Genomic DNA, 14,129 nt, shown 5'->3' on the forward strand with positions numbered 1-14,129 from the left:
TTTATTATACATGAGCTATTGTGCCTATTTACATTTTACTTTAGCAGGGTCTATCATATCAAAAGATAAGTTGGATAGTTGGCTACTCAACTCCTGAAAAATATCTGAAGTTACAAAGTCAATAATAGTTGAATAAAGTACATCTATATATGCTATATTATGCAGCTAGTGAAGCTATTTAAAAAGTGTTGGTTAGGGTTTTAAGGAACATGGTAGTGAGAGTATTTATGTTTGTACTAATACATTTGCATATTTTGGACAAGTAACATTAATAATTAATTTGAAATTTAAAAGTAATAAGAATTACATACAGAATTATAAACATACAAATTCAGTATTTAAAGAGAATTAGTTTAATTATTAATTTATTATTTAAAAAGTTGTTAAAAACATTCTGGTTACATTTTCTGTCAATAAAACCACTAAATAATATTGTCATCTTGTGTCTGTATTTATCTTTCCTATTTCTTTCTTCTTACACTATCTTTGAAAATTCCTTTTTTTGGCGGGGAGCAGTGGCTCATGCCTGTAATCCCAGCACTTTGGGAGGCTGATGTGGGAGGATTACCCTGGAGTTCGAGCTTTACCAACATGGTAAAACACTGTCTCTACTAAAAACACAAAAATTAGCCAGGCATGGTGGTGCGTTCCAGTATTCCCATCTACTTGGGAGGCTGAGGGGAAGGAGAATCACTTGAAACCATGAGGTGGAGGTTGCAGTAAGCTGAGATTGTGCCACTGCACTCCAGCCTAGGCAACAGAGTGAGACTCTGTATCAAGAGAAAAAAAAAAAAACACCAGAAAATTTCACTTTTTATTGCCATTTTTAGAATATAAAAATCTGTGAACTAAGGAATAAGAAGCAGAAATAAGATAACAAAAAATATGGGTTTCTCAGACTGGGTAACATAGCTGCAAATAGGAACCTTATGATTTACATGTGTTTTATCTTCTCTAAGTCAAGACGGAGTATGTTAAGCTTTACTGACATGGCGAGTCCAGTGTCCATCCATCTAAAAATGTAGAGTCCTTTGGCTAAAGCTATGTAAATAACATTTCAAGAAATATTTGTTTATAAATCTTTAGGCAGAATCTTGACCAGAAAATACATACTTTATTTTTTAAAAAGTTATTCTAATTTTATTTTACAAACCTCCCTTGTTGGATTTCTTATGTTTCAATTTACAAATCCAGTCATGTGCTACATAAAGATGATTTAGGCCACATATACAGCAGTGATCCCATAAGGGTATAATGAAGCTGTCCTATACAATATACCATTTTTATCTTTTATGCTATGATTTTGCTTTACCTTTTCTGTTTAGATTTGTATAGATACACAAATACTGTGTTACAACTGCCTACAGCCTACAGTATTCAGTATCATAACATTCTGAATAGGTTTGTAGTCTAGGTAGCCTAGGTGTGCAGGAGTCTGAACGATCTAGGTTTGTGTAAGAACTCTCTATGATGCTTGCACAATGGTGAAATCACTTAACAATAAATTTCTCTCATCATTAAGAAACACATGATTGTATTTAATTTAATTTCAGTTATTGGGAAAATAATTTTCTTGTTTATGTTGAAACCATGTTAGCATCTGCCTTCATTTCTGATGACTAAAAGAATGTCAAAAACTATAATTTTTTAAATAGAAAAGCCTGTTTGAAAATGGAAAACATGGCCGGGCCTGGTGGCTCATGCCTGTAACCCCAGCACTTTGGAGGCTGAGGCAAGCAGATCACTTAAGTTCAGGAGATCGAGACCAGCCTGGCAAACACGGTGAAACCCTGTCTCTACTAAAAATACAAAAATTAGCCAGGCGTGGTGGCACGTATCTGTAATCCCAGCTGCTCAGGAGGCTGAGGCAGGAGAATCCCTTGAACCTTGGAGACAGAGGTTGCAGAGAGCCGAGATCGTGCCACTACACTCCAGCCTGGGCAACAGAGTGAGACTCTTTCTCAAAAAAAGAGAAAAAAAAAAAAGGAAAATATGAACGAGATTATTACAGTTGTTTAAGCCCTGAAAGTTACAAAAACATATTGTCTATGGTAAGATAGGCAAGGTTATACATACATACTTCAATCTTAAACAGCTTTAGCAAAACTGTGACATAATATTGTAAAACAAAATGCCCCAGTAACTAATTGTAACACATTAAATATTTTTAATATCTACCTATATTACTGTTTTGTATAAATGTGTTCTTCAGTATAAAAAGTTTATCACTCACAGTAATATTGGTAAGTAAATATTTCAAATAAAGATATACAAATTTTAATATTTTGATGAGAAAACCATTTAGCTTTCAACAATATAAATGACCAAACTTCTAAAAGGTTACAAATGAGAAACACATAATAGGAACCTTTTGTATAAAGCTGAAACATTGCTGCTTCTGATTGATAGAGATAAGATTGATCTAGTAATAGGTATGTCCCTACACTAGAATTTATGGGAATTGTCTCTTTTTTCTTTTTCTTTCAATTATCTTATGGACAGTGTGCTACAGATAATTCTGCTACACTACCCCCAGATCTTTAGATTGTTCTTTACCACTGCAGAATCATGCTTACATGGATCTGTGTGTGCACATGCACAAAATGAGAAGACTTTTGAGGTAAGGACTATAAAAATGCAAAGCAATATGAACAATTGCACACCTGATTTTCTTTTCATCTCATGTTTTTTTTTTCCTCTGGAGATAGTCAATTTTAGAAGATCAAACAATTATTTTTATATTGACAAATAGATGGCTAATTTTGCTTTACAGAATAAACAAAAAGCTGATGTCTGCTGAGGGTTTAAGAACCTGTGCTTTGTTTCAATTTGATAATCCAGAGTCAGACATGAAATACTATGAAATTTTATCCTGAAGGTCACAGACCACCCTTTTATGAAATTAAACCAACCTTTTACATGGTGAAAAGCGGGTTTGCTAACAAATAGCTTTGTCTTCCTGCAAACCTCATGAGAATTTATTCACGCTGACTCCTTATCTTAACATGTAACACAATCGCCAATTAGTGTCAAAGTTACTGGAGCCATCACACTCCCAACTGCATTAACCTTATGTACTGGTTCAAGGAAAATGCAATTATTCTTCTTCTGAACTAATCACTAATTTCGAAGTTATTATTAACTAATTTAATCTTTAAATTGGCATAACCTATCACGCTACATATCAAATTTATTGCTCAAAGGAAAGGAAGAGTATTCGGATGTATGTTAAAACCAAAGCAAGTGGAAAATAGGATTTTCTTAAATTCAGTTGCAGAGAAACCATGCTTTTAACCTTGTCCAGGTCAGAACCATTGGAAAAAAAAAAAGACATTATTCATGTCACTGAAGACTAAGAGTGATTTTTCTAATTCCCTGGCATATTAATGACCAACAATGAGTGAACCCCTTAAGTACCTCATTTATTGTCTTAAATATGAAAATGTTTTAGAGATTAGAGAGGAAATTGTTTGAATTAATTAACTGAGCTGACGCTCAAGGGATCTAGTACAAGATTTTTAGACAAAAGCTGGGAATTTACAATAATGACATTTCTTTCATGGTTAGAAAATATAGCACCAGTGGGATTTGGAGGCACTCTTAACATTTTAGCTGATGTCTGTTGAGGACTTAAGAACCCTCTGAAACCATTTATTTTATTCATTGGAGACTTCTCTCAATTATAGTATAAAAGGCATTACATTAAAATAGCCATGAGGCCCACAAATTTCATCATATAAGTGGAATTGGATAACTGGCACAATGAAAATTTAGACTGCAAATGGAAGCTATTAAAGTAATAGCATCATTTTAAAATATTCTTTTTGCAGGAAAGGTAATGTGAAGAAAGATAAAAACAGAAGTGTTGTACATGGTTAGCTTAATCACATTTTCATTTCTCTTGTGGGTTATCAGTTGCAAATGAGACGCCTCTGTGCTTAAGAATCCATCCATATGGTTGTTCTTCCTATAAGCATGGCAGAAGAATTTGAAAAACATTTTGGTTTAAGCTGGATTATGTAAATACTCAAAAATATCAACTTCAAGGTTGGCCTAACACATTTGTTTATTGATTTATTTATCTAGGTATTTATAATTTATTTCCCCATTTCTACATCATCAATAATCAGTCAATCAATTATCTATCTACCTACTATACTTTCGATGTGCCTTGTCCTTTGGTTTGTGGAGGTGGATTCCTCAAGAACAGATTAATGTCCTCTCACCATGGGTAAGTGAGTTCTCATTCTTAAGACACTGGATTAGTTCAATGGAGAACTGCCTATTAAAAAGAGCCTGGCTTCCTCAGTTCCTCTCTTTTGTTTCCTTGCTTGCCATGTCACCTCTGCAAATGCCTGCTCTCCTTCTGCTTTCCACCATTAGTTGAAGCAGCATGAGACTCTCACCAGATGCAGCTACCCAATCTTGAATTTTCCAGCCAACAGAATTGTGAGCCAATTAAATTTCTATTCTTTATAATTTCCCAACCTGAAGTATTCTGTTATAGTAACATTAAATTGACTAACACACTCTCCATCTATCATCCATCCATTCATCTGTCCATTCATCAAAATTTATTCCTATCTAGATTGATCAATCTATGTTATACAAAGCTAGACCTGATTTACTACAGATAGATTATTTGGAAGTGCTAGGTGTTAACACAGAATTTGCCTCATTGGACCAACTTTCATAGCAACACTCAAGCGTGTTACATGTGTCATTATCCTTCCCATAAAAATAACTGTATTATATTTCTTTACATATAAAAATGTAAAGTTCAAAGCCTTTTATGCCCCAAACATCAATTTTATTTCAGATTTAACAGCTTTACTGAGGTATAATCTACATAAATTACACATATTAAAAGTACAAAATTTGGTAAGTATTGACCTATTTACATACCCATGAAAATATCACCACAAGATAATGAAGATATGTCATCCAAAAGATTTCTCATAAACCTTTGCGACCTCTCTGTGTTTCCTTTCCCATAATCTTATGCCACAGGCAACTTCTGATTTGCTTTCTGTCAATATGGATTATTTTACATTTCCTAGAAATCTATTTTATTTAAATAGAATCATACAGTATGTACCCTCTTGCCTAATTTCTTTCAATCAGCATAATCACCCTGTGATTGATCCATTTTGTAGGTTGTATCAATAGTTTATTATTTTTATTACTGACTACCATTATTTTGTGTACTTATACAAGAGTCTATCCATTCATCTGTTGATTGATAGATGGGTATCGGGTTAAGAGTTTTGGGCTATGAAGATGCATATAACACCTTTATATAAATGAATGTTTATACTTTTTCTTATAAACTGAGGTTTCTATTTAGGTTAAAAAATGAATTTGAGTTATATTTGATATATGTTGTCAGGCATAGATCAAATGTCTTTCTTTTCTTCATATCTAATTACATAAACCTATTATTTTAGCAATATTTTTTAAAAGACTATTTATTATGTAACTAATTGCCTCAATACTTTAAAAGTAGCTGACAACACACATATGGTCTGATTCTGTTCATTCATTCATTTCTCTTAGTATCAATATCACATCATTCTTAAATATTGTAGCTTTATAATAAATCTTGAATAAAGGTAATCCTAATCTACTTTGTTGTTTCTTTTCAAAGTTGTTTTCACTATTCTGTATTCTTTACCATATTAATTTTAGAATCTGTTTAAGAATTTTTATAAAAACTTTTGTGAAATGTCATTGTATCCACAGATCAACCTCAGGAGAATTTAGATAATCAAATTAGAGTCCTCCAATTCATGAATATGTATACGTCAGCATTTATTTAGGTCTTTATTACTTATAGCAGTGTTTTGTAATTTTTATTATTCAGATATTTCACATCTTTTGTAAAAATGGAGTCCTCCTAGGTGAGCAGATCACTTGAGTTCAGGAGTTCAAGACTAGCCTGGCCAACATGGGGAAAACCCTGTCTCTACTTAAAAATACAAACAAAAAATAAAATTAAAAAAATAAAAGAAAATTTAGCCAGGCATGGTGGTTCATGCCTGTAGTTCTAGGTACTTGGAGGGCTGAGGCAGAAGAATTACTTGGACCTCAGAGGGAGAGGTTGCAGTGAGCTGAGATCGCACCACTGCACTCCACCCTGGGTGACAGAGTGAGACTCTATTTAAAAAAAAAAAAAATAGAGTCTTAAATATTTTACATTTTGTGTTACTCTTGTAAATGTAATTACTTTTAATATGAGTTATTGTCTGTTGCTATTACTATATAGAAACAGAATTGATTTTATATTGTGCTCTTGCAGCTCTGCTAAATTCTCCAATTCTAGTAACATTTTGTAGAGTCCACAGATTTTTTTTAATATAATGGTCATGTCTGTACGTGAAAACAGGCTCATTTCTTTTTTGTCAAATGTATATACTTAAAAAATTTTTCTTGTGTGATAGCACTGACAAGATTAGCCAGCACAATGCTGAATATAAGTGGTACAAAAGGAATCCTTGGCTTATTTATAACATTAGAGAAGAAACATTCATTGTTTCACCATTAAGTATGATGTTAGCTTCGGTGTTTTTCAAAGAAGCTCTCTGGCAGGTTGATAAAGTAACCCTCTGCTCTTACTTTGCTGATGGTTTTTATCAGGAATGGATGTTAAATGTTTTCACAAGCTTTTTCTGGATAAATTGGCATGACCGTATGATTTTCTTTTTGTAATTGTGTCAATATGTTGAATTACATAATTGTTTTATTATTAAGTTAAATTTGAATTTCTAAGATAAACAACACTTGATCATGTTATATTATCTTTTTTACATGATGTTGAGTTTGATTTTCTAAAGTTTTTTTAGGATTTTATTATCAATATTTTCTTGTAGTGTATTTATTTATTTATTTTTTGGCATCGTAGTAATACTGGCCGTAAACATTAGCTGGAGACTGTTCTCTTTTATTCAATTTTCTTAAACATTTTTTGTATAATTTCTTTATTTTTTCTTTAATGTTTAATACAAGTCAAAATTGAAGCCATCTGTACCTATTTTTTTGTGAAAATAAACTATTTAATATTTGGAGTTTTTAAAGTGTAAATAAATTCTTTCATAGATATCAACCTAAGCAGATTTTCTATTTCTTTTTGAGTGACTATTGGTAGTTTGTGTCTTTTGGAGGATTTGTTCATTTCATGTAAGTTGTTATATTTATAAGCATAAAGTTGTTCTATTTCCTTACTACCATTTTAATGTCTGTAGAATCTGTAATGATATCATCTCACTCATTACTGATATTAGTAACTTGTGTTTCTCTATTTTTTTCTGATTTATCTGGCTAGATGTAATACATTTTGTTGACATTCTCAAAACATCATCTTTTTGTTTTATTGGTTTCTCATACTCATTTAAGCAGTGAGTCCCCTTCCACATGACCCCAGGCCTGGGCAACTGCCAGTCTGTTTTTGTCTCTATGAAGGTTGGTGTTCTACATATTTCATATAAATGCAGTCATACAATATGTGGTCTTTTGTGTCTGGCTTCTTTCATTTTCCATAATGTTTTCTTTTTCTTCAGATATCAGTGTTACTTACCAATGCATAACGTTTTCAAGGTTCACACTTACTATATAACGTGTCAGTACTTCATGGCTCATTATAGCTATATAATATTTCATTATATAGATATACCACATTTTGTTTATCCAGTTTTTTCATGATGGAGATTTGGGTTGTTTTCACTTCATGGCTAATATAAATAGTACTACTATTGTCATTTGTTTGTATTTGTTTGAATACCTGGTTTTAATTTTTTTTAGGAGTATACCTAGGAGTGGAATTTCTGTGTCATATGTTAATTCTATGTTTATCTTTCTGAGTAACCATCAAACTGTTTCTACAGTGGTTACACCATTATAAATTCCCAAAAACAATGTGCAAGGGTTCCAAGTTCTTCACCTTTATGCTTATTATCATTTTTTTGTAAAATATTGTTATTAATGCTGTCCTAGTGAGTGTAAAGTGACATCTCATTGTGTGTTTTAATTTGTATTTCCTAATAACTAATGATGTTGGGAGTCTTTTCATGTGATTGTTGGTGTTGGAGAAATGTTTATTAAAATCTTCTGCCTATTTTTAAATTAAGTTGTTTCTTTTTGTTACTGAGTTTCGAGTTTCTGTATGTATTCTGGACACTGTACTCTCATCAAATATATCATTTGCCAACATTTTTCCCACTTTTTTAGGTTGTCACTTTACTTTTGTGATTGTGTCCTTTGATGTATGGAGTTTTTTTCATATAAAGTCAAATAATTTATCTCTGTCTTCTTTTGTTGATCAGGCTTTGGTGTCATACCTATGAATCCATTAACAAATACAAAGATTTCTAAATCTCTGGTCCACTTAAAATTACTGGAGTGGATTTCTCTCCTACCTTTTGTTGTTGTTGTTCTTTTTTTCTTTTTTTTCTTTAAAAATGTTTTTTTTTCTTTTTTTATTATACTTTAAGTTCTAGGGTACATGTGCACAACGTGCAGGTTTGTTACATATATATACATGTGCCATGTTGGTGTGCTGCACCCATTAACTCGTCATTTCCAAAACAGCATGATTAATTCAGCAAGCTATGTTATCCACAGTATATTTTTCCATTTCTGTGTCTATGAATGTATTGATACACTCTTTCTGGAAGGAAGAGGCTATGATATAAACTCATAAGACTGAAATCAAGAGAAGACAAATATAATAATATACATTTAATTATTTAGTGTTTAAATCATATCTATTTCCCATAATTTGGGAATCCCACTTTAAAGATTCTTATGAGGAAATAAAAATTTCAGTTCATAAAGATATATAAATGGGGTTCATTGCAATATTTGAAGTAAGAAAATAAAAATGTAGACTGCATGAGTGATAGAAGTAGTACAGTAAAGTATACTAAAAACGAAAAACAATGTAATTTTCAAAAAAATTAATCAAACTACATGTATTGAAGTGAAAACAGATGAAGAATTACCGATGTGTTGTGAAAAAACAATCTCAGAAGTTATAAAAGACTATCTGAATGAAAAAAATTCCCACTAAAACATGAAAATATTTTGGATATTGTATTAATATAAAACTTCATTTTTAATAAATTTAGTTTAGCTAACAATAAAGTTATCTGGGAAACAAAACTAAGTATAAAGTGAAAATCAATACATTTAAGAAAGAGCTGGTGCCCAAAGAGATGTGATAGCTACACAAAACAAGAAACTAGAAATTTACCTATTATAGACATTGTAAGTGAGCAGCACCAGACACTAAAAATTGAAAGGTTAGATTTCCAAGAACTTCAGATAATGTAATTATTAAAATAGAGTCTATAAAATAACAGTTTTAAAGTATTTATAGTATTGAAGGAATTTTTAAAAAATAGAACATGTAAGACTTATCATAAAATACAATTAGGTATCTGCTTCCAGATATGAAAATGAAGAGAAAATAAGTGAGCTGGAAAAAACAAACAAACAAACAAACATATGCATATTATCCATAACAGAAGACAGCATTTAAATTATTGAAAATCTGAAGGTAAAAATAAGAGAACTGGGGATATTAAAAACAAACAAATTAAAAACAGTCTAGAGAAAGAAAGAGAGAAAAGAAGAAAAGATGAGAAAAGAGAAAGAAAAGAATAAAGAAAAGAAAAGAAAAATGAAAAGAAGATGTGTTTATAGGGGAAATGTTAGACTAATAGCTGACTGCTCAAATAAAATAATGGCAGCCATAAGACAATGGAATTATATTGTTAAAGTGATGAAAGAAAAAACCGCCAAATTATAATTTTCTAGAAAGGACCCTGGAAAAAGCCACAAGAAATAGTGTTAATATAACATTAGAGTCAAATGAATGAGAAAAAAATGATAGCCTACACCAAAAGAATTAATAATTCCAGAAATACTGTATTTCAGTAGCAAAAAAAAAAAAAAGGAAAAAAAAAGAAAAAGTCAGAAGGTTAAATTAAATAGAGTGGTAAACTAGAAAGGCCAGAAAATCAACCAGCCAACTATGTTCTACAAAAATTTCTGAAAGATAATCTGTTTACCAAAGCAATAAGGAATGCTCTGTTGAGATGGCACCCACATCATTCACAAGCTCAGTAGTGGCTCTGGTTTATATGCCAGGACTAATAGTAGGAGATATTGTTACATTGGAATCACTTACTGTGAAGGTAGAGTCTCAGAGTTATAGAATCTGGGTTGTATTGTTTAAATATCACAATCAAGGTAAGTGCAGTTACTTTAGCGGGTAGCAAGAATCAGAGCGGCAGCCATGAATGTGAGACCTGCAGATAATAAAAGGGATAGTTAATTGTACAAGGTGTTCCTACAAGAAAGACAGATGTACAGCAACTAAAGTATTGCTAAATTTATGTCATTAAGAGAAATTAATGATTTCGGATCAGGTAGCTGACACAGTTATAAGACTATTAACTCTTTCACTAAATGAGAAAACACATCCTAATAAGGTAGGGATGCGAATTCTGCCAGAAGATAGCCTTAGTATTCAAATGGCAATGTTGGCTCTTTCCTGGGTCAGCAACATGTCAACTCACTTTTCAGATTTTGGACTTGCCAGCCTCCATAATCAAATGAGCTGATTTCTTTAAACAAATGTCTCTGTATATACACACATCCTATTGCTAATGTTTTTCTGGAGAACTCTAGCTAGTACATGAGAAAACTGTTAATTGCGAGAAAAGAGTAACCAGACCGTTAATTAATTATTGGATATGATACTTGAATTGATACTCAGTATTCAAAATGCCACCATGGCTTCTCATTAGGGAAAGAAAAATATGTGGATAAGGTAACAAATAAAATCCTTGTCAGGATCTGGCTCAGAGTTGGTCTACTAGGTCAATAAACTTAACCAGTGGTCTTTTCACCAAGCCTGCAATTTATAATAAGGATGAATATACTTGGTAGTAACAGAGCCTTCACATTGATTTCATGAGCATGGATTTAAGTGGCATTGTAGTGGGAAAGGACAAGCAAAAGCCTCTGAAACTACCCCTCCTACTCTGTGTCTCTTGGCAAAACAATGCTGCTATTCTTGGGATGGTAATACTGGTAATATTCTTTATATTGCTCTACAATAGAGAAAGGAGATGCTTATTTATGAAAAGTACACAGCAAGATACTTATTATTTTGCTGTACTGTTTTATCTAAATAAAAATGTGTTTACTGTTTTATAAGAGGTATGAAGGATAAACTGTTTAGCCTAGCAATACATTTAATTATATTTACAAAGTTAAAGAAGCAATATTACCAAAATTTTAAAAGACATAAATGTTTAGATTGAAGATACAAATCAACCACTGGGTAGCACACATCAAAAGCAGTCTACACAAACATTTGAAGTGAAGCTTTAGGAAAACAAACAAACAACAAAAAACATGATTTTTTTTAATGCTGAATCTGAAAGAATATACAGATTGACAATAAAAACTACACTGGATTGGCAGAATCATTACCTTATCAATGGAACATTAAATTCAATAAAAATATATCTGCAAAAATATTTTATAAAAAGCACTTTCATCATATAATTCTATGCTCAAATCATAAGAGAGAGGGAAAAAATTCAAATGAACAAAAAACAAGTTTGCCAAAAATGATAAATAATTGAAGATTTACTTCAGGAAAAATATTGAACTCTGGATAAAATATGATTAGAGAGAAAGTATTAGAATAAAGATAAGTAGGAAAGTAAGTGAAATATATAATACGTTACATGATGATAAGTACTATGGATGAAAATACAATAGGACAGGAAGATGTTGAGGATTATTTTGCAATTTAAAAATATAAACATATAGGTTTATTTGAAGGTAATGTTTCAGAAAATAGCAAATAATAATAATTAATAATAAGAAGAAGACAAAGAAACCATGTGGATAATTGAGGAAAGAGCATTCTAAGAAGAGGGACTTGAGCAGACAAGCAAGAAGGCTCTAAAGCCTAGGTGTCTCCAGTGTGTCATTGGAACTTCCAGAAAGCCAGTGTTTCTGAGTAAACCAGGGGAAGTGCTAGGACATGAGGTCAGATAATGGAAAGTGCATCAGGTGTCGCAGCTTATAGACCAAACTAAAGATTCTGTTTTTACTAAGACAAGGATGTGAAGAGTATATTTTACAGTGAATGACATTATTTCATTTTGCAAATACACAATAAAGAGCAAGGACTGAAGAAGGAGACCAATAAGGAGATAACTGTCACATTCCAGGCAGGAAGTTATGCTGTCTAAAATCAGATGATAGCAGTGATAGAAGTTTAGTGATGATGGCATTTGCTGAGGGAGTATGCAAGAGGTGTAAAAAGTGATTCCAAAAGTTTGGCCCTGGGGAACAGAAAAGAAAAGATGGAGCTGACAGTTTGGGAATAAATATCAGAAGTTCTTGTTTGGACATTTAGTAGTAAAATTTCTATTTGATACTACACACATACACACACATACACACACACACACACACACACACACACAAGATACTAAAGAAAGTAAAAAGAAGTAATATTCACAAAGTCAATAAAGTAGATATTTTTAGCAGGTAAAATGATGAGTCAACAAGTCACCAAAGCGGAGGTCCAATTAAAATATCAATGGGGATTCAGGAAATACAGAGAACGCCACAAAGCTACTCCTCGAGAAGAGCAACTCCAAGACACATAATTGTCAGAATCACCAAAGTTGAAAAGAAGGAAAAAATGTTAAGGGCAGCCAGAGAGAAAGGTCGGGTTACCCTCAAAGGGAAGCCCATCAGACTAACAGCGGATGTCTCGGCAGAAACTCTACAAGCCAGAAGAGAGTGGGGGCCAATATTCAACATTCTTAAAGAAAAGAATTTTCAACCCTGAATTTCATATCCAGCCAAACTAAGCTTCATAAGTGAAAGAGAAATAAAATGCTTTACAGACAAGCAAATGCTGAGAGATTTTGTCAACACCAGACCTGCCCTAAAAGAGCTCCTGAAGGAAGCGCTAAACATGGAAAGGAAAAACCGGAACCACCCACTGCAAAATCATGCCAAATTATAAAGACCATCGAGGCTAGGAAGAAAATGCATCAACTAATGAGCAAAATAACCAGCTAACATCATAATGACAGGAACAAATTCACACATAATCATATTAACTTTAAATGTAAATGGACTAAATTCTCCAATTAAAAGACACAGACTGGCAAATTGGATAAAGACTCAAGACCCATCAGTGTGCTGTATTCAGGAAACCCATCACACGTGCAGAGACACACGTAGGTTCAAAACAAAAGGATGGAGGAAGATCTACCAAGCCAATGGAAAACAAAAAAAGGCAGGGGTTGCAATCCTAGTCTCTGATAAAACAGACTTTAAACCAACAAAGATCAAAAGAGACAAAGAAGGCCATTACATAATGGTAAAGGGATCAATTCAACAAGAAGAGCTAACTATCCTAAATATATATGCACCCAATACAGGAGCACCCACATTCATAAAACAAGTCCTGAGTGACCTACAAAGAGACCTAGACTCCCACACAATAATAATGGGAGATTTTAACACCCCACTGTCAACATTAGACAGATCAACAAGACAGAAAGTTAACAAGGATATCCAGGAATTGAACTCAGTTCTGCACCAAGCGGACCTAATAGACATCTACAGATCTCTCCACCACAAATCAACAGAATATACATTCTTTTCAGCACCACACCACACCTATTCCAAAATTGATGACATAGTTGGAAGTAAAGCTCTCCTCAGCAAGGTAAAAGATCAGAAATTATAACAAACTGCCTCTCAGACCACGGTGCAATCAAACTAGAACTCAGGATTAAGAAACTCACTCAAAACAGCTCAACTACATGGAAACTGAACAACCTGCTCCTGAATGACTACTGGGTACATAATGAAATGAAGGCAGAAATAAAGATGTTCTTTGAAACCAACGAGAACAAAGACACAACACACCAGAATCTCTGGGACACATTCAAAGCAGTGTGTAGAGGGAAATTTATAGCACTAAATGCCCACAAGAGAAAGCAGGAAAGATCCAAAATTGACACCCTAGCATCACAATTAAAAGAACTAGAAAAGCAAGAGCAAACACATTCAAAAGCTAGCAG

This window comes from Pan troglodytes, chromosome 10 (genome assembly GCF_028858775.2).
Source record: "Pan troglodytes isolate AG18354 chromosome 10, NHGRI_mPanTro3-v2.0_pri, whole genome shotgun sequence".
Lineage (NCBI taxonomy): Eukaryota > Metazoa > Chordata > Mammalia > Primates > Hominidae > Pan > Pan troglodytes.